Consider the following 27,788-nt stretch of genomic DNA (forward strand, 5'->3'; position numbering starts at 1 on the left):
AAAAAAAAAAAAAGAATTAAATGTGCCAATAAATTAGATTTAATTGTAGGAACTACAGACTCTACAACTGTACTCCATCATACTGAAAATAAACACAAATTCATCTTTGACAAAGTGAAGACGTGTCTTGCTGACTCCGTTTGTACCCACAACTTCCTAAAAGCTCTTTCACCAAAATCCAGAAACCATGTGGTGGTTCCAATAAAAAAAAAAAAATACCAACAGCGGATGAGTTAAATTGAAGTTTATAGAGATGGGTTTGCGGCTGGGTCTTGACAGGAGCCACACAGTTTCCCCAGACATATTTCCTCAGGCAGGTTGTTCCAAAGGTTAACGCACTGTGCTGCCAAATGCCCAAAAAGTCATTTTGACACAGGGATAGATTTGTAAAACACAATTTAGTCAGAGAACGGCTGACTTGAATGAGTAAGCAGGGCTGAATGTCTGGTCAAATGGGTGCTCGTTGAATGCTTTAGTGGCTTTTATCCTGATTTGGATTTAACAGCCCTGGTCACCTCGTCATGTTTTAAAGCAGAGAAAGAAAAGGCATCGCTCCAGACAGATGTACAGCAGATGATGTGGAAGAGACATGTCAAATAAAGACCGAGTCCAACTATCAGGAATGTGGTCCTAATAGTTCCTCATGAGACACTTAATCATTATAACTTTAATTTGCTGCTCGTGTGCTTTAATGAAACTCCTGGAAGAAACACTAATGGGCTTTCAGATACTTAAACTAACGCACCAAGCTTCAGGTTTTAACAGGGAAAGCCATGGTCACTGGCAGTGCAAACATACTACATTGCTTTGGGGCTTCCACTGTTTTGGCTTAAAAAAAAAAAAAAAAAAAAAAAAAGACACAAATTTCAGACAGCAGATGGCGCTCCAACAACAATAAAAAAAAGACAACATGCAGGGCTCACTGCGCCCCCCACAGGCCAACAGGAAATGTGACTTGTGTGGCCACCTTTGAGTATAAACAACACTTTAAACCAGCTGAGTTCACACAAAGTACAACCATACAGATTCAAAAGAAATGTCCTAAAGCTGCAGTCAGTTAAGGTCAACATGTAATGAAACTAATTATTAATGAGCTCATTTGTTCATTTTGAATAAACTTGCCAAGCTATTACCAAACATCACAGCAACATTATACACCCTGCAACAATAATATGCTCAAATGCTGATCACAAGGGATTAAAAATACCATACAACAGCAGAAGGCCACAGAGAAGCATATTTTAGGACTCAAAGGAAACAAATAAAAAACATTACAATAAAACACAATAAAAACATTACTAACACTACAACAAGTAGGCCTATAGGCTTAGCAGAAACTCTTTATGATATTCCTAATATATATAAATAAAGCCTTATAATTTGTGTTTATGGTCTTATTTTAAATGTGTTTAGGAGTGTTAATGCCATGAACCATAGAAATACTATATACTACTTTTTAGTTCAGGCCACCTCTATCCCTGTCCCATCCCTCCTCCCGCCCCTCTCTCTTCTCTGATTGGTCCGCGTCCTGTCACTCTACTCCATAGTCCCATCGTGCTGCCTTCAAATGCTCCTCGTATGCTCATACGTCCGAGTTTCCAGTGTTTATGAGTTGTTTTGGTCGGGAAATAACGGCATGTATGCAACCGGACCCGGCACGAAAATGTGATATGCAGTGTCCGTTCTTTTATTTTGGAGAAGAAAAAGCAGCACGCAGCCACTTTATGCCCCGGTAGCAGATTTAGGAAGAGAAAATGCGCCTCAGGCATGTTTTTTGCTGTTTTGATTTATTCCAAGAAAAACTAAATGACAATTAAAAGTGAAACAAAAGGTGAAAATGGAAGCACACAATACTATTTATTTAAACAGAATGACAAGCAATAAAATATGGATGAAATCAGCTGTTGACCCGTCGCCGATGTTTTCCGCGATGAGGCGTTCATTGCGTTTTGCACCGCTTTTTTTTGTGGGGAGTGGGTCGTTAGCGTGCGCTTTGGTCGACATGGCAATATTTCCCACATCACCTGAAGGCAGCGTGAGTTTCATTGTGGCCCTGCAGAGCCAACGCCATCACACAGCGGCTACGACGAGGAGCAGGGCGACACCAGGGCCACAGGAAAGCGCAGCATTTATTCTAGAGAAATAATTGCATTATAACGGTAATGGAATACAGCGCTGCGGATTACTAGACGCCTTGGATTAGGTAAGAGACATTTCACCCACTTTACCTTTCATTAAGCTCGCACCCATCCACCAGGCGAAATGAATTACTTTGATTTTTTTTTTTTTTTTTTTTTTTCGTAAATTATTATCACTGACGTTATTTGTGCGTAAATGTACTTGGCCTGGCAACATCTGCGTCTCTGTGGAAAGGCTGTCTGGCTAAGGCGTCGGCTGTTTGTGCATCCGATGCGATGTTTAATCTCGGAAATATAGTCCAGGTTACATCTAGCTGTCTGTTACCAGAATTGAAGAAACAGAACCCTTGGCCAATTAGACAAGTGGGTTATCCGCGGTCATCAGCAAAGAGGAGAAATAGCCCACGCTGTGTTTTTTTTTTTTTTTTTTTTTTTCCTTTTCTTTTTTTCCCCAGGCGCTTTAAATCTTCAAAGCGTCTTGACGCATTGGTTTTGATCCCTCTGCTCGGTTGTTTACCAAAAGCTTCGCCCCCATCAGCATCTCGTATTGATGCCTGGTGGAGTCAGATGAAGGACACAACCTCACATGCCTTATGGTGATTCCGCTATCCGGGATGCTTTTAGGCTGCTGTTGCTGCTGCTGCTGCTGCAAGGAAGCCAGCATCGCTTCTCCCCCCCCTCCCGTTAACTTTTGCTCTCCGTGAACTGAGGAAGAGGCTGCATTCCTCCACATTGTGTGGGCAAAGATCAGTGTGATGCAAGCTGAAACTCAGCAGCCACTGAGTGGTGATGAAGGGTTTCCTGCCTGCAGCACCTGGGCATTATCTGTTGCACTGTCTGTGCCTCTCACCATAATTGGGAGTGAATCCGCTGTCTGATTTGCAGGGGGGAATGTCACAGTGCTGCACTTATTTTGTGTATTTTAATCCCTTAATCCTTATTCTTTGCAACAGGTCAGCTCTATATGCATTTTTCAGCCACCCAGAATAACAATGCAGTTTTGTGCATTTTAATCAGGTCTGTGCCATGTGGTGGAAATGTAGCTGCCTTATTGAGACATCCCCTCCCTATTAGGAGTCCCATTAGGAAGTATTCTTCCTTCCTTTGGTAATTGGGGTCAATTGCTCTTGTCACCTCTGGCGCCTTCTACTGCAGTGATAGACCTTTCCTTTCCAGATTTAGAACCATAAAACTTGGCCAGGTTTTCATCGCTGTAACTGCAGCGGTTTGTTACATGCATTGTGTTTGCAAAATTAGTGTAATTGATTATGCTGCTGGCCGCTGCCATTGTGCACCCGACAGTTTCTCAACGAATCAATTCCCTTGCGTCAGCATTTCCCCCCTAGGAGTGTTTCATGATGAAAAGGACGCTGGAAGTCCACCTACACCATGCCATTGTCATTTTTTCCCCTTGAAGTTTCTCAACAATCTCTCGCTGAGTTGTTGATTTTAACGGTGGAGTCTTATAGTTTCCCAGCTTTCTTTTGGTGTTGGTGCAAGGTTTCCAGGTTAGTAGACCTATGATCCATATTTTCAGAAATCCTGCTTCCATTGGGTTTATACTAAAGCGCCATTGATGTGCAGACAGCAAGGTTTTTGCACGAAAAAACTGTTTGTTTTACAACCATGGGATGTTATGGGCTGCTGAGAACAGCTGCTACTGTGTTGAGTTCAGGTGCAGCGTGTGGAAGCACAATATATGGTTGAGTGTATGAATCAGTCTCCAGGGAGCCTGCAGTAATCTTTGTTGGATCAACAAAGGTAGTAATCTTAGAACCAACCATGGAGACTAGTGCTCATGATGAAATATTGTCTTTCAGAGAAGCTGCATATGCACAAACCCCCCTGTTCCTCACATTTTCAAGTTCTGAGGATTCGGGTTTTATGAGTCCAAAGTGTTTGAAGTCTGCTGGAAGTTAGTATAAATCCCGCTGAATTGGAATATTATGGACACTTAAGCAAAAATCCCCTTCATTGTGCCGTGTTTACTTCTGTCAGAGCTGGCACATTTGCAGTCATGTGCTTTATTTGTGTAGCCACTGCACTTGCACATATCCCTGCCTCTTGCCTTGTTATAGAAAAACTGCTCTTGTCAGAATGAGTTATGGCTTAAGGAACACTCTTTTTTTTGGTTCCCTGTGCTGTACAATGGGGTGAGGCATGCATGGTGTCAGTGATTCAGGTCCCCAGCGTTCAGTATGGAGGCCCGGTTAGACAGACAGAGAGAGACAGGTTTATACAGCTACTCATCCTTTAACACTGAATTGAAACGCTGCCAAAACCACTCGCCTCCCAATCGCATCACCCTGACGCTGCATGACAGATGGCTACTCTCCGCCGGCATGACAAACGATAAACCTGATCGGTCTGGTTAGCACAGATAGGTAAGATAGTTAAGACATTAGATTACAGTAATTATAATGCAGCTGTATCCGCGTGGTGTCTGCTAATGAAACAGGCTCATTCTAATTTTGATAAATAGTCCCACCAGTACTTAGAAATCACTTCTCTGACCCCTTGGACTTGTATCGGTCTCTTGGTCACTATGGATTCTTGACTCGTTCTTTTCCCCCAATTATCTGAAAATGATCAATGATATTCTGAGTTTGTCCACCTCTGTTTATTTTCTCCCTAGCTCCACAAACAGTTGAAGGGTTTGCACCAGTAAACTCGCCGGTCTTCAGACTTTATTTAGGTGTCGATTATGGATAAATCAGGTGGATGCTGAAGGGTTTACAGAGCTGCTGCAGATTGAAGTACACTGTTGGTCTCTGCTGATTCTTAAGAAACTCTGTAGGGGATTTTTTTTTTTACATTTGGCTCGAGATGCTCACTGATGAATGACTAATTTGCTCTCAGTCTTGAACAGCACTTGACTTTCTCTGGTCTTGAGTACCCTCGATTCTGGTCTTGACTCAGACATGACAGGACCCGCTCTTGGAATTGACTTGGACTCGACTAAGACGTCCTTGACTCCACGTCTGAATCTCACATTTTGCGTAGGACAATGCCAGGTGTACTGAATCGTTTTTTTCTAAAATCCTGTACTTTCTGCGCTCAGTTGAGAAATAAAGTATCGAGTGTGTCCACAGTGGTGACATCTTTCTAAATGTCACCTTGATCACCGTCTGCCGAGAGGGTAAAGTCACTTTGATCAGCTTTTGGCCGAGCCCCTATCCAGAGAAGCAAGTGGCCATTTGAGGATGGATTTTATTTTACTTGGCACCTCTCTTGGAAAAGCTTTTTGTGTCTCAAATTACAGATCTCGGTTATTTAAGAGTTGCCACATTTTTCCAACTGATACCAGCCTTTTTCAACGATTATTTTTGAACATTTTACCTTTACGAGATAGTTGATAGTTGAACAACAGGAAATATTTAGCGAAAGAAAGGCCAGTGACTTGCAGTAAGTAAATGTCACAGGTCAGATTTGAACTCAGGAAATTATGCATGTGCTGAAGCTGAGAAGGGTCTGTCTACAGACCACAAACTGTCACTTTCCCTGACCTCAGCCTCAGTGGCGTAGGCATGTTTTGCAATGATTTTGACTGTGGGGGCGTGTTTTGAACTCGTCTGCACACTGCAGATGCGTGCTTGAGCCGTCTGGGCCACCAGGCCCGCCTAGAAACCAACCATTCACAGTCAACATACAACTTATAGTTTCCTGTAACTTACTGTCAGTCCTGGTGATGAAAAGTCAGTTTTTAAATACCCATGAATGGGTATATCATTTCCTCGGTGTTATGTATTTCCTTTTGTAACAGGAAGTTGGGGCAGCACATAACTTGGGGAGGGATCATTTAAAAGTGTAAACCAATCGGATATCAGTTAGGTTGGGAAACACCGTTTTATTAAAAAATTTGTGGAGGCTTTGTTGATTCAAATTTTAATTTATGCCAACTTTTGCAGCATGAGGTCACCATTTGCTTTACAGGGAGAAAAGTAATGTCGAGTAAAATAGAGTTAATTTCAGTGACTTTTATTTTAATTATTTTTTTATTTCATTAAAAAAAAAAAAAAAAAAATCTACTTTATGCAGCTAAGGGCCCGGGCCACTGTGGCTAAGATGAGCCTCAACCATATGCGGTAATATCAAATACACACTCCACACAGTGAGCCTTTTGAGGGACAACATTTTCAAGTGAAAGCCAACATTTGGGTGAATAATCTGAACCAGGTCTGTATTAATTACATGTGCAATCACAAATCTGGTGCTTTGACATGACTAATAAGATGCATCCCAGTCCAGAAGTTGATGTCATCACAGGGACTTCGCAGCGGGTCCGACGCCCCCTGTGCGCTCAGCATCACGCCAGAACTTTGGGGGTCAGAGAAACACCAGAGACAATAGCATCCTTTGTGTCTCGCTTCCAGTGGACGAGATAAAATGTGTCTCTTTTCTCTTGTGTTTTTTTTTTTTTTTTCCAGCTTGTGGCTAAGTCGTGACGTACTTGCAGGCTCAAATGAAGTTCTTGTTACAGATGAGTAAATGTTTAACCATGGATGAATGCGGGGTATGACAGAGCCAGCGGGGACGTACGCCGACATGTGAGAGCAGAGCAGCAGATCATATGATCGCCTCCAAACGCTTGCATCCCCCCCAGCATTTCCCTACCAGTATAGATAGTTTTTCTTTTCACTGCGGTAATTAAAAAGCCAGAGGTTTCAATGCTGCGCTTTCACATAATACACAATCCATCAGCTTCATTAATTTGGATGGAAAAAGGAGAAATATGTCTGTTTGTGAGCCAGGCATATGCCGCTGGGTCATTGTTGCAGCAATATCATGGGATGAAATGATGTGTGAAAGAGATATAACTTGCATGAAAGCCTGTCAAAGCAGAGCCCGTGGAGATGGCCATCTTACGAGTGTTTCTTCAAAGGAATTCAATTAGCTGCTGTTGTTTGTCTTGCTTCAAGGACCTGGAGTAACACCGATCGCATCACACACGTTCCCTTATCAACCCAGCACTTCCACCTGCCAGAAACGAGAAGGGAGGGCTTTCTTATTGTGTGTATGTGTGTGTGTGTGTGTGTGTGTGTGTGTGTGTGTGTGTGTGTGTGTGTGGTATGGATTGCATCTGAATGTGCTCAGTCAGTTACTGGTCAGTGATTCTGGTTTCCACTGAAAAGAGTCACAGTTGCTCATTTACATGTGCAGCGCAGGCACAGAGAGCACGAGCAGCATGGCTTCCCCTCATATCCTCCTGACCGTTTTCCATTTTTAATCTCTTCCTTTTTTCTAATCTCTCCAGTTCCATTTAACTCTCATCTTCAAAAGCCGGGCCTTTACTCAGGAGTTCAGCCGTGCGCTGGAGCCTCACAACCTATATTTACATCCTTATAACTGCATAAATATACCAGGAATCGGTGAATTCGCCAAGAGTTCATACTGCCACATAAGCAGTGGAGCTGCAATAGTAGGTCTGTATAACAGGTTTCCTCCATATGCTGCAGCCGGAGCAGCTAGCCAAGGCTCCATCCCATCATCTGGTGGTTTGAGTAGCACAGCTGGGAGCAGCATACACACAGCTTTAGAAACAGAGGAGAGGGGATGAGTGCAAACCAACTCCCATTTATTATGCTCTCTGAGACTTTGTTTTGCGCATTACGCAACATGCATAGTGTTTCTCCCGTCCAAATTGTCCGCAAAGCTCTTTCAACAGTCACGTCCGTTACAAAATCCACCCTAAAACGCTTTAACCCGATTTAAAGTCACAATGAAATGGCATTTTGAGAGCCTTTTTAAGCTGTTTCTTGTAGAGGCAGGTTGTTAGGGTGGCACATAACACTGAGAGGTATCTTCCAAAAGAGATCAGTCAGGCAGAAAAAGGCAGGTTTTTTTTTTTTTGATGGGAAGGGTGTGATTATTCTAAAATTGAATTAGTCAACGTTTTTTTCAAGCTTACTGGTTTCAATGGAAATTTCACCACTGATAAGACACTTTGCCAGGATGTGGAAGTAACAGGATTGTGATATAAAAATTCAAAACATCAAAGTTGAGCAAATTGTTTGACATTTATCGTTTAATATGTGAATATTCCAACAAGGAAAGTTGAAAAAGTCATTTTTCATTTCATGGTGACTTTCAAAAAACAGACGCTGGTGATGTACGTTGCATTTCCTGGCCCAAGAAACTGTTTTTTAGGTGAATTTTTCTTATCTCTGAGGTCGACTGACCAAACATAGACATGCTGATATGTAGCTTAACGTTTATCAACATCGCCAGTAAAGATCAAGATTTTCTAGACTCAGTGTTTTGCACTGACATTTAACAGTTACACAGGGAGAAAGCCATCACAGCAAAGGCAGAGACACCAGTTTCCTCCACAAACAGTAGCCTCAGTAGACCAGAATGCAGTGCCGCCGCAGTTTGCAACTTTGCAGTTAGTAAGCATGTGAAATGCAACACCATCTGCAATGACTTTTCTGTAATTTGAACAACCAGTCAAGGCAAGGCAACACCACCGCATTATTCTGCCCTCTCTCACTTTTTATTGACTGCTGAAGCACTGTTGCTCTCTCCACCTACACACAGCACGGGGAGGTGGAAAAGTCATCGTTAAAATTAATTCTGGAAAATATTTGAAATCATTAACTGGAGCAAAAGCAGACGAGACAGGCGGAGAGAGCCTCGACACTCAAAAAGTAAATCTCAAAAACACCCACCGGAAAGCACTGAACATCACAAATGGATGATAGCTAACCGTGTGAGAGAATTTGAGGGCGGATTTTTCAATTAACTAAGAACAAAGGACACAAATGCAAGTTGTTTTTCATGGAAAGACAGTGAAGCGTTAACACACACAGCGGCATGGCAGTAAGCAACTGGTAAATGTGCCGCACTGTTCAATTCTAGGCTGCTGACTTGTTGGCATTTGCTCTGAGGACTGACCTAGTTGCAGCTCATCATCTGTAAACGGCCGCTTCGTCTCTGCAGGGATCTGATGAGTGGACACACAACTGAGAAATGAGGCGGTGATTGGGTTAAGATTGCGTAACCGTCTGGATGTTGACATGAAGTCTCTCCAAATGCGGCCTGTATCTTTAAATGTTACTTCAGAATGCCTCTCCAGCGAACATTTGAGCGTCTTAAGGCTCTCTGCCTGCCAGACTGAAGTAGGAATCATGTGGGCGTTGTTCTCCCCGATGAAAAGACGAGCGAGGGAGAGGATACAGCTCACTACAGTTTATCATTTATTAATGATATGTTTACCATGGTGGCAAACAGGCTGACGGCAGGTGTTTGCATTTTAAGGGGAAAACAAAAGCGGCTTCTTTCTGTACGTTAGTGGCCGGGAGAATTTCCATACATAATTAACTTTGCTGTGAATTTTCCAGCTGTTGTTTAATGCCACATGTGAGCGACAAAGGCCATATTCTGTCTCAACAATACGTCCCTGTGCTCTGCCACGGGCGCCGCTGTTGGAAAACAGCGCGTTCATCTGCATTGCAAAGAAGCTATTACGTTATGAGTTTCTATGAATTTTCAGTGTGGACATATGCTGTAATCACTCGCGCGTTGCTCCCCTTTGCCATTTAGCTTCGTGCCACATCATTTTCCACTCAAGGCATCGTGGAGCAGAGAGGATGTGACTGTGCAGCCCGTGTGAATTTGCACGCAGAGCACCGGCTTGTGAGCACTCATGTCGTCTCACCTAGTAAGTATGTGTCAGACTCCTTGCCAAGAAGTTACATTATGGCCAATTTGCAGCACAGTATACACTCTCCTGAACTCTTGTCTCCTGTCTGCCCTCTGTGTTATTCTCTCCTCTCCGCTGGCTGTGCAGCGTCATTTCTCTGCAATGCTGATGCAGCTGCGACTTGCTGACAAAGGAGACGATTGCTCATCCTGGCAGCGGCGTCCCACTGGCACGCCAGACCTGGGCCATCACTGGGCCCCATTAAAGGCTGTGACACCACCGGCAGATAAAATTATATTGGCAGAGCCACGGGGTTTTATCTTCAGGAGCCTCTGTAACATGTTAAATAGACCCGTACGCTATGGACGTTATTCCCACTGTGGTCATTTCAAGTTACAGCGTTGGAAACTATCCGAAAGAGGAAGTTTACAGGCCAGCTACGTCATCTGAGTGTGTGCTGCACATCATACAAATGTCTTGGATCCAGTCACATGTATCGTTTTCACATGCAGGCTCCCCGCTGAAAAACATTTGAAACACATGGATTTTAAGAATCAGTCAGAAGATCAACGTCATATTTTTAGGGAACATAGATACACTCCCTTTTACTTTGTGAGCTTCCAGCGGCTAGCTAAAGCTTTACAAAACACAAAGAATAATATCCATGAAATAGCCAATATCCATAAAATCCATGTTCCGCTAATAATATCTGAAATGGTGTTAATGGACAAGCTGCTTCCAAGAATTTGTATAGCTTATTTGCTGTATATACACTATGAGATTATGTTTTTTTTTTATGTTTTTATGTTTAGGGAACACGGGATAGAGGGAACAAGAGGTTGTTTTCAGTGTGAAAAAAGTACTCTGAGAGATCACAGGACTTTGGGAACACGGGATGGGCCCTGAATAGAAAGATGGCAAACTCCTAATTTAGTTGTTATTGGTGTGATTGCTTGCTAATGGATTTGCCAATTGTTATCCGAAGTCAGATAACAATAAATAATAAGCAGTAAATAACGCTAGTTTATATGCCATGCCTCCAGACTCAGTCACCTGCACGTGTCCAAAATGGCTGCTGTGGGAATTAGGTCATCTGTTAATGTTGCGGTTTCCTTGCGAAAACCCAAAGATTACAGCATCCTCCTTTTGAGGAGTTCACTCTCAAAAAACACCTTCATTTTTTGGCAGAGTTATGGATGTGCAGATTGTGTTTTCATTGCACATCCATGGTGGTTTTCCATAGCTTTCTCCATAATACCTTAATCACCTGGAAAATCCCCTCCCCCTTATGTAATATAGATGCAGACAGCCAGTGCAGATAATGTACCGAGGGCCTAATGTACGGTGAGGATAATTGTCCGTTTTAATCCACTCCTCAGCTTTGTCTGTCAGTCAGCCTCTCAGAGAAGGTTGTCAGCCCAGAGGCAGTCCTGACTTGTCCATCAAATAACATCTAGCAGGGCTCCTGGGAATAGGATAAAATATTCTGGATTTAATTAGTGCTCTAACATGTCATATCTTTACTAGGAACTCCATGACAACAAACGCTCGGATGCACCACAGGCGGCAGAACATATCATCACTGCTAAACTCACCCACAGTCTACAAGGTTACTCTAAATCCATGTAAAAAGGCTGCAGCCTGCAGCTGTAAGCTTTGCAAATGCTGCTATTATTGAAATGGCAAAGTGCCCTACTTACCCCGTAGAGACGAGCCCTGAAATGAACCTTAAGTGGGTGGCTGACGGAGAGTTTTAAGTTAAACGGTACAAAGCATGAGTGTTTTTCTGCTTGAACCCACTGTCTGCACAGTGCATGGCATGCCCGCCTTCCTGCCCACTGGACCTGGGTGGCAGCTCAGCGCGCCCTTCTCTATGGAGCCCGCTGTGTGTCCGGACAGTTTTGTAGCCCACTCATCTGGCCCGGTAGCCGACCGGCAGCAGCAGAATGACTGAGTCTGTTGTGCCTGGCCAGTCATGTGACAGCTGTGTGGCTGAATGACTTTCCCCCGCAGCCCCAGTGCCATTATGTTTTATTGGAGGGGCTGCTGATGAAAAGAGAGAGGCAGCTCTCCCTCCGGGCCGGGGCTCTAAACACTCACAGCAAAGCCTGCTGGGAGCCCATCGCCATGGCCGCCTCAACTGACAGACAGAGAGAGAGAGAGTGAGAGAGAGAGAGAGATAGAAAGGGAGAGAGAGAGAGAGAGAGAGAGAGAGAGAGAGAGAGGAGGCCACAGAGTGGACACAGACATGTGGGGAAGCCAAATGGCAATTTTCTGCTGTTGAAGGAGGCCTAAAATCACATGTTTCACTTACACGCTGAGCACGGCAAGAGTATTTTGGGACACCCTCATAGTTTCATGCACAGATCCCCCAAAATAGACGTGCTGCAACCTGCAACTGAAAAAAAAAAAAAAAAAGTAGTTTTCTGTCTGGCAGAACGTTTGAATAGTACCGTATGTTGGCCTAGTTCTGTGTTTGAGCCAATTCATGAGGCCATTTTTAATGCATTCATACGTTCTGGTAATTCTCATTAGCATAACAATATCCTGAATAATCTCAGCCCACGTTAGGAGCGTTTTTTTTAAATTGAATCTTAATTCTTGATTTGAAACTTCACTCACAAGATGAGACTGGATGTGTCACACAAAATAACACCACTTAACAAAAGGGGTGGCAACATCATAGCTGATCTCTCTCTCTCATCAGGCTTTTCTCTCTTATTTGCATTAAGCCACTCTTTCTTTCTCAGTGTTTTCTCTTGAACCCGATCTCTCTCTCTCTTCTCCTCTCTCCTCTCTTTACTTTCGTTTTCTCATTCCGCTCAGCCCTTTTCTCATTTTTTTGCCTTTCTTTATCAGCCTCCTCGCTTTCTCTCTCATTTTCTCCGTCTGAGGTTCTCTTTATTCCTCCACTTTTATCTGCTGAGAGACGGAGAGGCCAGAGCAGGCAGTCAGCACTCTGCTTCATTTCTGGTGGCTCACACAGATTTACCTCACTATCTACACCCACATCTCTGCCATTTAGCTGTTGCGCTGGTGGCTTTTAAATAGGAAAGTTCTGCTTTTAAAGATAGTACCCGGTGTGTGTGTGTGTGTGTGTGTGTGTGTGTGTCCAAGCAGCCACGTGCTGCACCACAGCGTTGTCTGATAATATCTACATTATAATAACCGTTCCACTAAACACTACGTCGCACGTTGAAAAGCTGCACACAGGGCAATACGCTGCATGTTTTGCAGGCTGAGTCCCAGCATGCTTTGCTTCATGCGTATTGATCCTGTGCAGCTTTACTACCGGTTGGGTCTGCTCTGCTCAAATGAACCGCTGGGGCCTGTTGGTGGTGTCAGACGCCTTAATTTAACCCATGACAGGAAATTATCATGCAATAACCCAAATTGGATCGCCACCACCGCCACCCAACAAGCACACACACACACACACACACACACACACACACACAGACACGTACTACACGACCACCAGGTTTCCACGTGGGTGGCCACTTTGCACAAGGGGCGGTTACGTCACGTCGGGTGCAGTGCATGAGCATTTCTCGGATTACGTACATTTCAGTGTCGGACCTGCTCTGCTCCGGCAATCAATGAAGCCCAGAAAGAGAGAGACAGATTAAATTAGATTAGCAGGACTGGGCTTTAAAGTCAAATTAGTGGCTGATAGGTTATAACATATTTGGCAGGCCGAACAGCACCTCCTTTGTAAACAAAGGGCGGTTAGGAAGCGTGCCATTCAGTTAACCCTGGCCCTTTCGCCACACAATGCCTCCTCTGTGTAATTCTGCTGTCACTCAAAGAGCTGGCAGGGACTGAAAAGTTTTTTGCATGCTTGGTGGAGATTTATCTTGTAAATAACAGTTGCCATGTAGCCCATTAAAAATGTCCTTTATCGTTTTGCTCTGAACTCTACTTTTCTCCCTTGCTTTTTTTTTTTTTTTTTTTTGCAAATTGGATTTGCAAAGGACTTTTTTCTGTTGTTGCTGTATGAGTTATCGAAAGTGCCCTCAATAAGAGCATCAGCTGAGAGCCGAAATGGTTGGAGCCAAAATATTGTCTCTTTATGGATCCCTTGTATTTCACGACTATTGAATGTTTTAGTTTTGCCAAGATGGATGAACCGCATTGTGGGGAGAAAGCACTCGTCTTTTGTTCTTCCCTCAAAAAAGCGCACGTCACGTGCTTTTGTGCACGAGGTGAAAATTGTTTTAGCGGCCCCCTAGATTCAGCACGGCCCCGCCACCGTCGCAGATGGCATTAGGGAGTTGTTTCAAGCCTGTTTCTGAGGCACTCAATTCATAATAACATCTCCTCATTCACACCTGGGGAGGTGAATGAATGGATTTCCAAATCCACCTGCCTGCCTGAGATGAGACAGAGGAGAACTACAGAGAACTGAAATGAGGCCATCATGCAGGCTTTTGATTAAACCTGGCAGCTCATGTGTGCTTTGCAGCAACCTGTTGTTTGCTGGTGGAGATATTGCGGTCACGATGGTGAGACGTGCCTGTGTCTGTGAGGTGAGAGGGTTTTTTTTGGGCTTTTTTTTTTTTTTTTTTTTTTTTTTAAAGCCCACGGGGGTATTTTTGTTTTTGTCACCTGTACAAATTTGTGACCACCCACTCCTCCGTTTCTTATCATTGTTTTTATCACTTCAGTTTCTGGTTTTATCACCTCACAAATAAATAAAAGCTATACTAAAAAGAGGTGTTAGGCGAAGCTGTTGCGTCGTCCCGAGGCGTGCTGGGGGAAACGTAAAGATTCGTGAGACACGTTTCTGATGAGAAGCGCAAATGACGTCTGCCGGCACATACGGTTGATATGCATGTTTTATTGAAGCGGGTCGATGAATAATTGAAATTCTCTCTGTCCCTGCAGGGCCTCTGTTTTGGCGGCGCACAAAGCAATGTGGAGGAAATAAAGATCCTGATACGCTGAAAACTAGAGGTATGACCCGCAACGCTGTTTACCTTTCGCACAACAGACGGCCTCACACACACACACACACACATGCATACATAGACAAACACATGTGTAGCCTCAAGCAAGCACAGATGAGTGGATGAGTTCATTCACACGTATAGTACACATATTAATAGACCTCATTGACTGCATTCATTTCCCAACCCACACCTTATTTTCTCCGAACCTAATTCTCCCTTTAAAGACCCCATGAAAATGTCATTTTACTTCCTCGATTTTTTTGTATTTCTTGTCATAACAGGATGCTGGGGCAGGATCATTTAAAAATGTAAACCAATGGGATGTCAGTGTGGCGGAGGAACACAGTTTTATCAAAGATAGCAGATAAAATAAAGAGACAGCAGACTCGGTGCCTGCTTCCTGACAAGACTACATCACAGCGATCGTCAGGCAGGAAAACCGCAGAGCAGAAAAGATACTACAGTACGGCAAGCCAGAAGGTTCAGGGTGTGTGCTTGTTGCCATACAAGTGGATATATTTTGTGTTAGATTTTTCCAAAAGCTGAAAGTGTTGTCGACAAACTTTGCTTAAAAAAGATGTTTTTTCAAAAAAAAAACATTTCAAAAAAGACTGTCTATGAGGCTGATATGACAGTGGCTTCAGTGTCAAAACCTTAAATTCCTATGCTTTTCAAGTCTAATTATTCACAGGTGACATATGTATTTAGTTTAATTTTGACTTAGAATTAAACAGAGGAGCATAAATAACGTTCGCAAACTAACATTACATGGTGCTCATGTTGGTTTGCAGTCACTTTTGGGTCTGCTGCACCAAAAGTGGAACGGTGCACTGCAAAAAGTCAAAATCTTACCAAGATTATTTGTCTTATTTCAAGTAAAAATGTCTTATTTCTAGTCAAAATATCTCATTACACTTAAAATAAGACATGATCAGCTCAGAAATAACTTGTCTTTAGACAATTTTCACTTGTTTCAAGTGAAAATTAGCTTGAAACAGGAAACAAATTTTGCCAATGGAACAAGCAAATTTTTACTTGTTCACTTGTGTCACAAGGAAAAATTTGCTTGTTTTTATTTTGACTAGAAATAAGACATTTTTACTTGAAATAAGACAAATAATCTTGCTGAGATTTTGACTTTTTGCAGTGTGCAGACTGATTGGACAGTGATGTCAGGTGGACGCTGCCAGGCTCTCACAATTAAGTTCAGCATCTTTCCTTTTATCCGTCTTTGCTTCATTGGATGGCAATGTTAACCCCAAACTTCCACTGAGCTCTTCTCAACTTTTTTATCCTCTTGGGCCATAAGTGTAGAGGTACAAGGACACACACACAGAGACACACACAGACACACACAAACAGTAAACCACAGCCACCAGCTGGCTACCACTAGCTGAGATTGCTTGCCACAGGCCAACCTGCTGTTCAGAGCCTCCCCCCGTCCCCTCACCGCCTAAAGTGCACGAGCGCTGCTGTGGTGCGTCAGTGTGGCCCGCCAACCTGTGGCAGTGTACATTTCCCTCCACTAATACGTTAAATGGGGCTTGTGTACCGTCAGCAGAGCGGTACATTGTGTTGCGGGTCAGTCGTGTCGTTGTTACAGACTGACTCGCAGCGCAGGGGACAGAACCAGATAAAAGCTTAAATCTTTTTTATTTTATACAGTTTATGACCTGTACATTGCCTGTCTCCGCCGCTGTCTGTTTTCCTCCCAGCTTTAATCCACCGTCTGGACCTGCACATCACCACACGGGTTAATCTGAGGTCAGCCGGAGCTCACTGCACCTTTTCTCAGCTTCCGACTCGCAGCACATCGCGGCACTTTCTCGTGATTTCCTCTGATCTGAGGGATTTTGTATTTTCTTTTTTTTTTTTTTATTCTCATCCCACACGGCTGACACCATGACGGCGTCAGATGAAAGATGTTTCAGTTTGATCCTAATCTGACTGTTAGCATGTTGGGCCTCCTCAAGGCCGGAGAGGAACACGGTGGTTCTGATACCAGATTAGCGGCCAGCATCCAGCAGCACTGTATGCTCTGCCCTCTGCGAGACAGCCTGCATCATTTCAGCCGGATTGCTACAGCCGTCGCCGTCCTTGAAATCCACCATGTGGCCCGCATTTCACTTGGTTTTCAAGAAATTTTGCGACACAGCGCAGTGTCTTAAAATGCAAATAGAGTGCTCTGCGTACAGAAGGTGAGAGAGATACACTTTGCCACCATAAAAGACTTATAAATGACATGAGGGATATACAATTAGAAACAGGCAGCTGACATCGAAATAGCACGGTGCGATGCATGGCCGGTGTGGCATTTACTTTCAGCTCTCGGTTCATTTGTCACGTTGTGTTTTCGTGTCAAGTTTTCCACTGTGAGTGAAGATGTTTTCAGTGAAAAGTTTTTTTATTTAACCATGACTAAAACCTCACCCTACTTTACTTGCATAGACAATACCCGATGAAATGGCATCTTACCTCCTTGATTTTATGTGTTTGCTGCTCCGAAAAGACACTGTTTACCCTGCAGTGATGTGTTTATTTGTGATGTTTTCAGTGCAAGACCATCGTCATTATGCAGGCAAGGGTTTCTTTGATCCACATGTCCCTCTCCTATGCAATTGCCCCATGAAATAGGTGTGTGAAGTGTTCTTCTCCATCATTTATTTCCTAGTATGACAGGATGTTGAGGTTGGACATCATATGGGATGGATAAATAAAATATCAGATGCAGAGACAAACACAGTTTTATTTGATTCAGTGGATGGAGGAACTAGATTGCAAATGTGTGAGGGTTTAATTGGTTGATTTTTTTTTTAATTTACTGTACACCTACTAGTTCAGTTTGAGGTCACCATTGAAGATACTCTGTTTTCCAGTAAGTAATTAAAGTAGTTGGAGTTTTTTTTTTTTTTTTCATATTACGCAACCGGTGTGTGCACAGTGTGTCAAGTTCATGCTATTGTTACATAATACAATAATACAATAATACATAATCCCTTTGTGGTTATGCATTGCAGACTTAGTGCTCATTTCATGAAATTTTGTGACTTTGTTGCCCGCATTAGTTACAGCAACACCCATTTTAATGTAGAATTTTTCATAGCTTGTAAAGTCAAATCTGTCTCTAAAATCACGTCCTTTGCACCGTGTAACATCTGAGTTTGAATTTTCCAATTTTTCCAAACAGTTACAATCACAGTAAGCGTGGCCCCTGCAGCTCCACGGTAGTGCCGTGGCGCCGCAGCAGCAGCCTCACATGTTTGGGGACCTGCACATGTTTTCATGTCTGGCCCGGTCAGAGGTGTAGCAGTCTGCAGCTTCCTCTTCCTGAGGATGAAGGGAGCTCCCAGCAATCCCCACCCAGCCTGCTGACAAAGAAGAGACATTGTGAAAACCCCAGTGGAGCAATCTGCAAACAGCTATAAATGGAGAAGAGCCTTTTTTTTTTTTTTCGGAGGGCGGGTGGTTGGATTCCTCATCAATGGCTTAGTGGAAATGGGCTGAACAAGGAATTCTTCCAGGAATCTGAAGTCAGCTGAGAATCCAACATTCACAGCAAGCGTGTTCATTATGCAGGCTCATTCATCGCCGCACTAATAGCTGGTTATTATGTGTGCTCCATTTTGCCATGGTACATCCACACATCTCACTGCTGGGCTGTGAGGCAGGCAGAGCGGGCTTGTTGTGGAGTTCACATCACAGCTCTGTGTATGACTCAGCTTTTGGGAAGAGCTTGTGAGTGCGTGAGGCGGAGGTGACACAGAAGACACGCCACGGTGCGCTGCAGGTGTCAGCAGAGGCTCTGCAGAGGTGTGACGGTAGCACATCAAGATCACCCTCCACTGTGGCACCGTTGAACAACAGATGAGTGTGTGTGTGTGTATGCATGTGTGTGTGTGTGTGTGCTCTCTGTGGGTGGTATTGTAGGCTGGTGAGAAACAGAAATGAGTCACTGATTCTTGTGTCGTTTCATGCCAAAACCTGCCAGTTCTCTCCGTCTCTCTGCGAGCTTTTGCATTGTGTCAAAAGAAGAGCTAAACGGCACGCTGATAATTATCCTCACATTATCCTCAGCCCTGATATGCATTGCGAGGATGATTTGCAGTTACGAAACAAAATGCACACTGTTCTGCCGCTCGTTGCCTCCTCGCAGCACCAAAGCCAACTATTCACCCTCTCCTCCCGGCTTGTTACCTCCGTGATAATGACTGCAGCGGTGTGGGCTGTGGAACTATTCGCTGAAATGTCAGAGTAACCCTCAGACTGTGGCTCCATTGTGGTTCTAAGTTTTGCCTGACGGTATGGAGACACAGGCGGTGGGAAGCGGCTGCTCCTAATGAAGCTGGTTAAGCCTCACTCTGTTCCGTTGACACATCTGGTGGCATTTTTCTTCCAAATGCTTTCCCTTCCTCCTCCTCCTCTAATGAAGTGATCTGTTTGGGATCTAGGCAGCGCCGTGAGGTGTACCCGGTTTATTTTACACAGTGAGATATATAGTATGTAGTGCCTTCTGTGCTTAAAGGAACAGTTCACCCACTGCAAAAAGTCAAAATCTTACCAAGATTATTTGTCTTATTTCAAGTAAAAATGTCTTATTTCTAGTCAAAATATCTCATTACACTTAAAATAAGACATGATCAGCTCAGAAATAACTTGTTTTTAGACAATTTTAACTTGTTTCAAGTGAAAATTTACTTGAAACAAGTTAAAATTTGCTTGAAACAAGAAACAAATTCTGCCAATGGAACAAGCAAATTTTTACTTGTTCACTTGTGTCACTAGTAAAAATTTGCTTGTTCCATTGGCAGAATTTGTTTCAAGTAAATTTTCACTTGAAACCTGAGCTGATCATGTCTTATTTTAAGTGTAATGAGATATTTTGACTAGAAATAAGACATTTTTACTTGAAATAAGACAAATAATCTTGGTAAGATTTTGACTTTTGGCAGTGCCCGAAATATAAAAACATCCTCTCATTTACCCTTGGTGGAGTCTATCATCCACATAGATTTTCTGTGTGATTTAGTGAAGTTTCCAGTCTGCTGCAGCCTTCCCTGTCTTCCAACACCCCGGCACACCGGGGCTGAACGGGCAGCCTTTTAAGGAGATAAAGTCAAAAGACATTCCTTTACTTCATACTTGATTTATTCAAGGTGACATGTTTTGACTCATCGGACTCAAATCAATACAGCAGGCACCGATGTTCCAAAACACGTCTGATTCCCCTGAATAAATGACTAAGAAGCAGTGGAAGCAATGATTAAGAGTGCAGGTGTTTGTGTGTTTTGATTTTACCTTCATGTTTTCTTGAAGGCCTTAAACAGAAAAAAAAAAAAAAAAAAAACGTGTAATGTGAATTCTCCAATGTTCTGTTCTTTCATGGGCATGAGTTTTGAACTTGGGGAGTTTTGGGTACTACAGTTGTCCCTCGCTGTAACGCGGTTCACCTTTCGCAGCCTCGCAGTTTCGCGGATTTTTTTAGTGCAATTTTGCATGCTTTTTTTTTTTTCAGCGCATTGTGCTCTGCGTCCTTATTTTTCTACAAAGGTTTGAACTTTGAGAGTGTTTAAACAAGAGAGAAAAGTGAGAAAATGTTAATGCCTGTCGGAGAAAAGTGTATAAAGTGTGTAGTGAGGGGTTTTACAGCCTTAAAACATCTATGATAATTGTAAAAAATAAAGCTGACTACTTCGCGGATTTCGCCTACTGCGGGTTATTTTTAGAGCGTAACTCCCGCGATTAACGAGGGACCACTGTATTACCTCAAGAGGAATACTGTAAACTGTATTTATCCACCCCAACAAGTACAAATTACATGTGGATAGATGTTGCTGGTGTTCTTTAGATGGATAGATTGCACCATGGGTAAGAGGGAGAATATCTTTTGTGTTTTGGGTCAACTGTTCCTTTAAAGAGGCCTCCTGAAAGCTGAACATAACACCCCACCCTCTATCACCTCCAGCAGCAGATCAGCAGTGCACCACATTCCCCAGGATTTCCTGTGGTCATTTGACGGTCATTAGATATTCTGCTCGGTTAAAAAAAAAAAAAAAAAAAAAAAAAAGCGCTCTCTGTCTTGACCATCAGATCCACTCATGTCAGAGCCGCCTCTCCGAGCAGCTTTCCCTCGTTCTGCAGCAGTCAGGGCCGCCGTCCCAGCATCACCACCGCACTGTCGAGGTGCCGTGTTCGAGAAAGTTGAGACATCAGCGAATTAGCAGCGGCAGCAGGGATGTGCTTAGAGACGTCAGCTTTGAGAAACATCAAAGGGCTGCGGCGGCGTGGTGGATCCTGGGATCCTCCTCCGCCAGCAGAGCGTAGTGCGGTGTATCTGTCAGGCCCCGCTAACAACAACACAACCGCGCTGCCCTGGATCCCTGAAACCATGTACGTCAGTGATGCCTTAACGTGCACAAGTGTGTCAGGGTGTACTCTACGTGGATGTAAGAGTTATTTATACAGGCGCGTACTCTTAAAGGAGAAATTCACCGTTAGATTGCTCACTTTATTCAACTTCCATTTTTTTTTTAATGAAGTGTTGTAATTAACTTTTGCTCAATCCGCCTCATCTCTTTCGACCAAATTTTGTGATTTCCCAACTTCCTCAGAACGACTTTTGACACATGTTGTTGCATTCAGCTGAGGTTTGCATACAGTATGTGGGGCAATAGCGATAGCACTGTCAAGGGGTTTTTCCCAGTCATGAAAAAGTGCTTTCACAAAAACACAACTTGGCTGCAGTACATTCTGGTGTATTGAGGCTACTGTTGGTGGAGAAATCGGTATTTGCCTAATGTGCAATGCAGTTCTCTATAAAGAAGCCCTTGCTCATTGAGTTTGACCGACTGATACCAAAACCTATTGATTTTGGTGGAAATATCTCCATTTGCTCTACCTTTGGCCAGTCATCCACAGGAATATGAAAAATACCCCATCAAAAGAAAAAAAAAAGATAGCCTGGAAATGCACATTAACAGTAGACATTTTTAACAAGGGTGTTTTTTTTATTTATTCATTTTTATTTATTTATTTATTTATTTATTAGCACACGTTAAAGCTCAATGGTGCAAGGAGGGAACGAAGCCCAGTGGGCTTGTACAAGAGTTCCACCCCTTTCAATCATTACAATCAATTCAGATTCATAAGGCAAACAAATAAACATTGAAAAAGAAGGAGATAAAGTGCACACATAATCAATGTTAGATGAACAAAATATATCGAGACAGAGTACAGAATAATCAATATCAAGTAGAGACAATGGAAATAAAGTCTATACATGGGGCTTGAGATCATGGAGAAAAGGCATAGAATAAAGATGTAGGGCGATGGAGAGGGCAGGAAGTGACTATATGTAATGTATGGAGGATTCATGAAAGGTTAAGATGTTTTTTTTTTTTGTTTTAGCTGCTTTTTAAAGAGTGAGTGGGAAGATATGGATCTTAATGAGGGAGGCAATCCATTCCAAAGCATAGGACCTCTATAGGACATGTTAAACTGATGGTGTGATGTGCAGGTAAAGGGTAAATATAGAGTAATATTATTGCTGTGTCTCGTACGGTGAGAATGTACATCTAAAGTGAGGGTAAAGACACTTTGAAGAGTGACAGGGAGATCTTGGTTTCTGTAAATAAACTTGTGAATGAATATATAACATATAACATATCTGACATATAAACATATCTTGACCAGCCACAGTCACGTACGCCAGCCGTTGTATTTTGCAACATTATGGATCTGAATCATGCCTGCAGCCTTTGGTAATATTTCTCTCAAACAAAGCAGAGGTGCCGTGAAATGGGGAGGACGTGGAGAAGAAAGAAGGTGGAGCAGGGAGGCAGGAGTAGAGCTGGGATGAAGGAGCGATTAACTGCCTGCTCCTAATCGTTTTAATCCACAGCTCCAAAAGAAGGACCTTTTGATTTTTTTTTTTTTTTTTTTTTTTTTTTTGTCCTCTGTCCCAGCGTCTTTCAGCTGATAAAAGGGGCGAGGATGGACGCAGGAACACCCTTGCAGCAGCGTTTTAATGACCTCTTATTCACTTAACACCTCATCTGTCTACCCCTGCCTGTAATGAAACTAGGCAGGCTGGACGGATGGATGGATGGATGGATGCATGGAGAGAGAGGCCATGTGCAGAACATCGCAGTTTGGTTCAGGGCACACCGGCTTATTTATGCTGCGTGTTGTCTGTTTGCTCTGAGTTTGTCTGTTTGTTTGACTCAGGAAGTACCATGGTTAAAGTTTATGAAATGTCTCTGTTCAGCCCTGGCTGGATGCTGGCTGCAGTGAGTATGCAGAGTTCTTGCAGGATGTGTGTGTATGTGTGTGTGTGTGTGTGTGTGTGTGTGGCGTATGTTTATGCGGTTGTTTGTGTGCTCATGAGAAACTAAAAGAGCCTACCGTGCAGATGGCACCATAACCTCATCCTGTCTTCTTGACGCACAAAGGGCTAAAGAGTCCACCTTCGCTGCATCTCCTTCAGCATATTAATGACTGGCCTTGGGTCTATTTAATGATTTATTCCTCATATACCCTCCCATTTTTAAGGGCTCTGTTCTTCCCGGTAGCACCGCAAGCCTTAAAGCTACATTAAGCAATATGAAATGCCTTTTCTTTACAGTAAAAAAGTGAGTCATGTTCTTTATTTGTAGTAGTTTTGCATTTTCACATGTGCACTTTTTGCAAATTCAAAACATTATTGGATCGCAGTTTTAATTCTAACTCTGAGGAGGAATAGACTGAATATGATGCTAAGCTTTTTTTGTTTGTTTGTTTGTTTCACAGATTTCCAGGCTAAGGCTCCATTCATGTGCTTGCAGGCATCGTGTATAGACCACAATATGGCCAAAAAGAACTCCATACACACAGATTTTATTGGCCAGCTTGAAAAGGCATGGATAGGGACTCAGAGACCCAGAACAACGGCAGCTGTGGCGTCTCATTGACAAGCTAAGAGTTACTGCCCGGCCCGCTGAGAGCTGTGACAGGTATATTGTCACCGGGGCTGTGAGAGCTTCAGAGAGAGTCTGTCCTTCTAATGGCTTCACACTTGGATGGGCTTATTATGGACATGGCTGCACCGAGGATAACAATAGACCCTTTCACTTGGCCGTAGCTGGTCTGAAACCCCTCGCATGGAAACGTCGCCGGCTTGCAAATGAGCCTAATCTTAACCCACCCAGGCAAGGTGGCCGTCCACTCCGCACAAAAAAAAGGGCTCGGGGGCAGAAACCCACAAATCCCCTCAGGGTTGGAGGTCACTTCACAGTGCCTTAGTGTGCTAAATTCACCCCAGTGTGGCCGACATTTTGGCTGTGTCTCATTTGCACAGAAGATTCCCATCACTTTGGTACATAGGAACATTTCTTAATAAGAACCAGCCTACTCCAAAAGGTTAGACAGATTTTGACACAGTGCAGAATCCACACAACGCAGTGTCATGACTTTTGTGCCAAAAATGGACTGCCAGCCAGAAAGTAACTTCCTTCAGCTAGATTATATATTATTAAATATTTCATAATATTTTCTATTTTTCAGACATTTTTTAGGGAATAGTCGTAGCCTGCATGTATTCATTCAGTCATCCTGAAAACGATTCCTGTGGCTTACTGAACGCCTCAACACATCATAAGTCCAAATTCAGATTTGTCACATAGACTGGGTTCCCCCTAAAGTGAAAATGAGGGGGATCAGATGATTAATGCTGCTAAATAAGTCAGTTCTGCCGAAAGAGGGCACCTGCCTCAATCAGACAATTCCACAGCCCGACAAATTCTACCTCCCACTTCTAAATGCGACCCAAATAGGACGCTTCCTTGCATTTGAGACAGTCTTTGTGTCTGTCCTCCTCAAAAGCACTCAGTGTTCCTGGGCCACTTGGTTAATATGTGTGATTTACCAGCAGCCAAAGCTTCAGGATGGAGGTAGCGAACTGAAGGTTGTCAGAGGGTCAGCGCCGTTAAATGGTGCCCACAACAGCGCTCTGCTTAACTGAGAGGAGAGAGCACTTTGATGTTGTGTTCGTTTCCTCTGGCTCGGGGCTGTCTCTGGCCTGTCGATAACCGGCTGCAGTTTCCATGAGCGCTCCACATGTTGGAGGCTCAGCGGTGACGTGGTTTTAATTACGACGGGGGGAGACGGCTGCTGGGCTGTGGCCATATGCCGGCCCAGTGTCCCCAGAGACTAAGCCAGCGGCTTAATGAGCAGCCCCGGAGGAATTAGTGCTGCTTTAGCCTCAGTGTTTTGACTGCTGCGAAGAGGCCCACTTCTCAGCTGATTTACAGCCACTGAGGCGCTGAAGAGGAGGAGAATGAAAAAGGCTTGGGCTTCATGCAGATAGGTTCCTATCTCATTTGCAAGCGCAAATCCAGATTTTGTGTGACATCCTCTGAAATTTAGGAAACTGGGGAAGACGAGCACGGGGTTTCAAGTTGAGCCGGGAAAGACTTGTAGCACAACGCTACTTGTAATACACTCATCTCCCCCCTCTCTACCTGAGAGAAATCAGAAAGGCGCAGAACCAGTACCTCATTATTCATCAGAGAAGTGAATGAGAACACTAAAAACTTTAACTCCCATTCCAAATGAGCGAGATAGGGATGGCCCAAATAACCTGAAAAATCAAATCCTCATGGATCGAAAGTATCATTGTGGGTTTTTGCCTACCAGCCTCACTAAACGACTTCTCAACAGAAATGTATGATATGTAAATGCAAGTGTGCTCCAGCATGAATTATTCTCCCATACATGAACAGCACTGCAGTGGGACAGTTGTGGTCTTCAAATCTGGTCCTTGGGACCCTGAACACGGCTGCTTTTCCACAGTCCCAGGTTGTTAATTGTATGCACTTAACAGAAAACCCGCAGGGCTTCTGGTCCCAGTGACCTGAATTGAAAACCATTGGATGAGATTATAAAGGGACACGGATCAGACACGTTTTGGTGCTCAAGTCCTGGACTGTCCAGTTAGTTGCCGGCTGCACAGTAGAGGAGATTAAGCTAATAATTGTAATGCATGGTTTGTGTAAATGGCACGGATTAAAATATAAAACCTCAAGTTCATATTCAAAAGTTTCTTTTGCTTAAATTGGAAATTTGGGTGCAGCAAGGCATGAAAACACAGCACAAAGAAAGAATGCACCGAAAACATAGACGACCCTTTAAATAAACGCAGTGAGTAGGGCTATGCGATATATTGAAATTATATAGATATTGTGATATGAGACCAGATTTGATATTGTTATATCATGATACAACCAAAGTGCCTTGTTTTAAATGCTGCATTACAGGAAAGGAACTGTTTTTAAATTTTGGCTGAAATTAGTCTGCACTGCTTTTCTGCCTCTACCTGGTTGGTCAGGTAGCGGCAGAAGTGATTGGTTTCTAGTGATTATTTACCAAAAGTATTATTTACCGAAAGTTTCTTGTGAATATCTTATGACAGCAGCAGAGATAAGGTGATGTTTTGATTTTGCTTACGTTGCCCAGCCCTAACACTGAGCCACATGAACTGAAAAATGTAAAGTTACTGCTGTGAAATTGGAATGTCCAATTTTCAAACTATACAAAAATATACATACAATGGCGGAAAAAAGTTTTCGGACACCCCGTGCATTTGTGAAATATTGCATTAACAAATCACTCTTGGGTCTTCAAGTGCAATTTCTTTTAGCACAGTCGCAGCCAAAATACTAAACAAATGCTAAAAAAGTTGATTGGTTCCATAAAAATACATAAGAAATTTTGAGTATTGGGTCATTTTGGTACCAGTGATGAAGGTCGTTCTTTTTATTAAAAGACACCATTTTTGTTGCCAAGCTTGGTGTCTATATAAAGCAGCACATTTGAAAGTTCTTCAGACACAAAAATGGCTAAAACAAGGAACCTAACGCAGGAAGATAAAGATTAAACTGTCAAGAATTTAGTTTTGTTAGTTTTTCTTGTAAACAATAAACAAAAAAAATATTATTTGTATTTGTTTGTATCTGTCTAATGCAGCCACACCTTTTGAAACACAAAAAAGATTTTTCCACAAATATTTCATGATAATATTTGAGATTGTGAGATTGTGTAAAATTTTAAGGGTGTCCAAAAACTTTTTTCCACCACTGTATATTTAGTGCATCAGCCTGAATATCAGCGCAGCCCTCTCAGAGTTCCCGTCACTTCTACATCAGTGATGCAGCCTTTTGAGGTGCTCAGACATCAGCTGTTGATTAATCTTAATAGGGCCCGCCCGCTGTGCCACGCTGGAGCCTTGATATAAAGTGAGAAAAGACCATGGGGTGCCAAATTACATCAGGTCTATCTATCATGTGTAATGCTGTGGTGTTGACCGCCAGTGCATCCCATTCATAATCAGTCCAAGGAGTGCAAAATATGTGCTTCAGCTTTGGTTTCTGTGGTTGTAAAGGGAAAGAGTGCGCTGATTTCAAAGAGGAACTGGGCAGCCAGCAAACACTAACCCACTTCCAGACCAACACAGGCGTCTATAGTATTATCAGCTTTGCCCATACACCTACTGTACACATAGATGTATCGATCGGCGCCGGTTGTGCCCGGTGCCGCTCCAGCCGAGCACAGATAAGGCTTTTCCAGCGGGCGCATGCAGCCCCTGAAACAAGACTGACAGGCTCGCTTTGGTTCCACATCACTTCACACGACTGAACCCTGATGTGTCATCAGTCAATCACGCAGGAAGCCGCTGCTCTGTTTCTCGCTGAATCTGTCCTCGACCGGGCGGATTCACTTGGTGGCAAAGTGAGGGGAGAGAGAGCGTGCTGCTCGGCTGTCACTCAGCTCTCCAGGTGCATTCTGGTCCGGGCGAGGTGGACGCGTTTTTCCAAAATCTTGTGGTGGTGATTTAAATTTCAAGAGACGCAGATTTGCCAGGTGTTTTTTTTTTTTTTTTTTTTTTGTCTTTTGTAGCATTGTTTTAAACAAAACATGTTCGATTTCTCCCTTGCTTTGTTCGGTGAAAAGATTTGCTCAGTTCAGAGATGAGAAAAAAAAAAAATATGGGAGTTCCAGTAATCAGTTTTAAAATTTTGATCTTGC

General features: G+C 43.2%; 1 protein-coding gene across 4 annotated transcripts in view; it reads left to right on the forward strand.

The window, feature by feature from the left end:
• The first annotated feature begins 2,041 nt into the window (after positions 1-2,041).
• The window catches only part of fynb (FYN proto-oncogene, Src family tyrosine kinase b), a 76,189-nt gene continuing 50,442 nt past the window's right edge, over positions 2,042-27,788 (forward strand). For 2 of the 4 annotated variants that reach the window (XM_030046843.1, XM_030046842.1), the window contains exons 1-2: positions 2,042-2,203; positions 14,668-14,736. The gene's annotated coding sequence lies outside the window, so the exon portion shown is untranslated. The remainder of the gene's footprint in view (positions 2,204-14,667; positions 14,737-27,788) is intronic. The other 2 variants (XM_030046845.1, XM_030046844.1) reach the window with 2 other exon arrangements.

This window comes from Myripristis murdjan, chromosome 24, assembly GCF_902150065.1.
Source record: "Myripristis murdjan chromosome 24, fMyrMur1.1, whole genome shotgun sequence".
Taxonomy (NCBI): domain Eukaryota; kingdom Metazoa; phylum Chordata; class Actinopteri; order Holocentriformes; family Holocentridae; genus Myripristis; species Myripristis murdjan.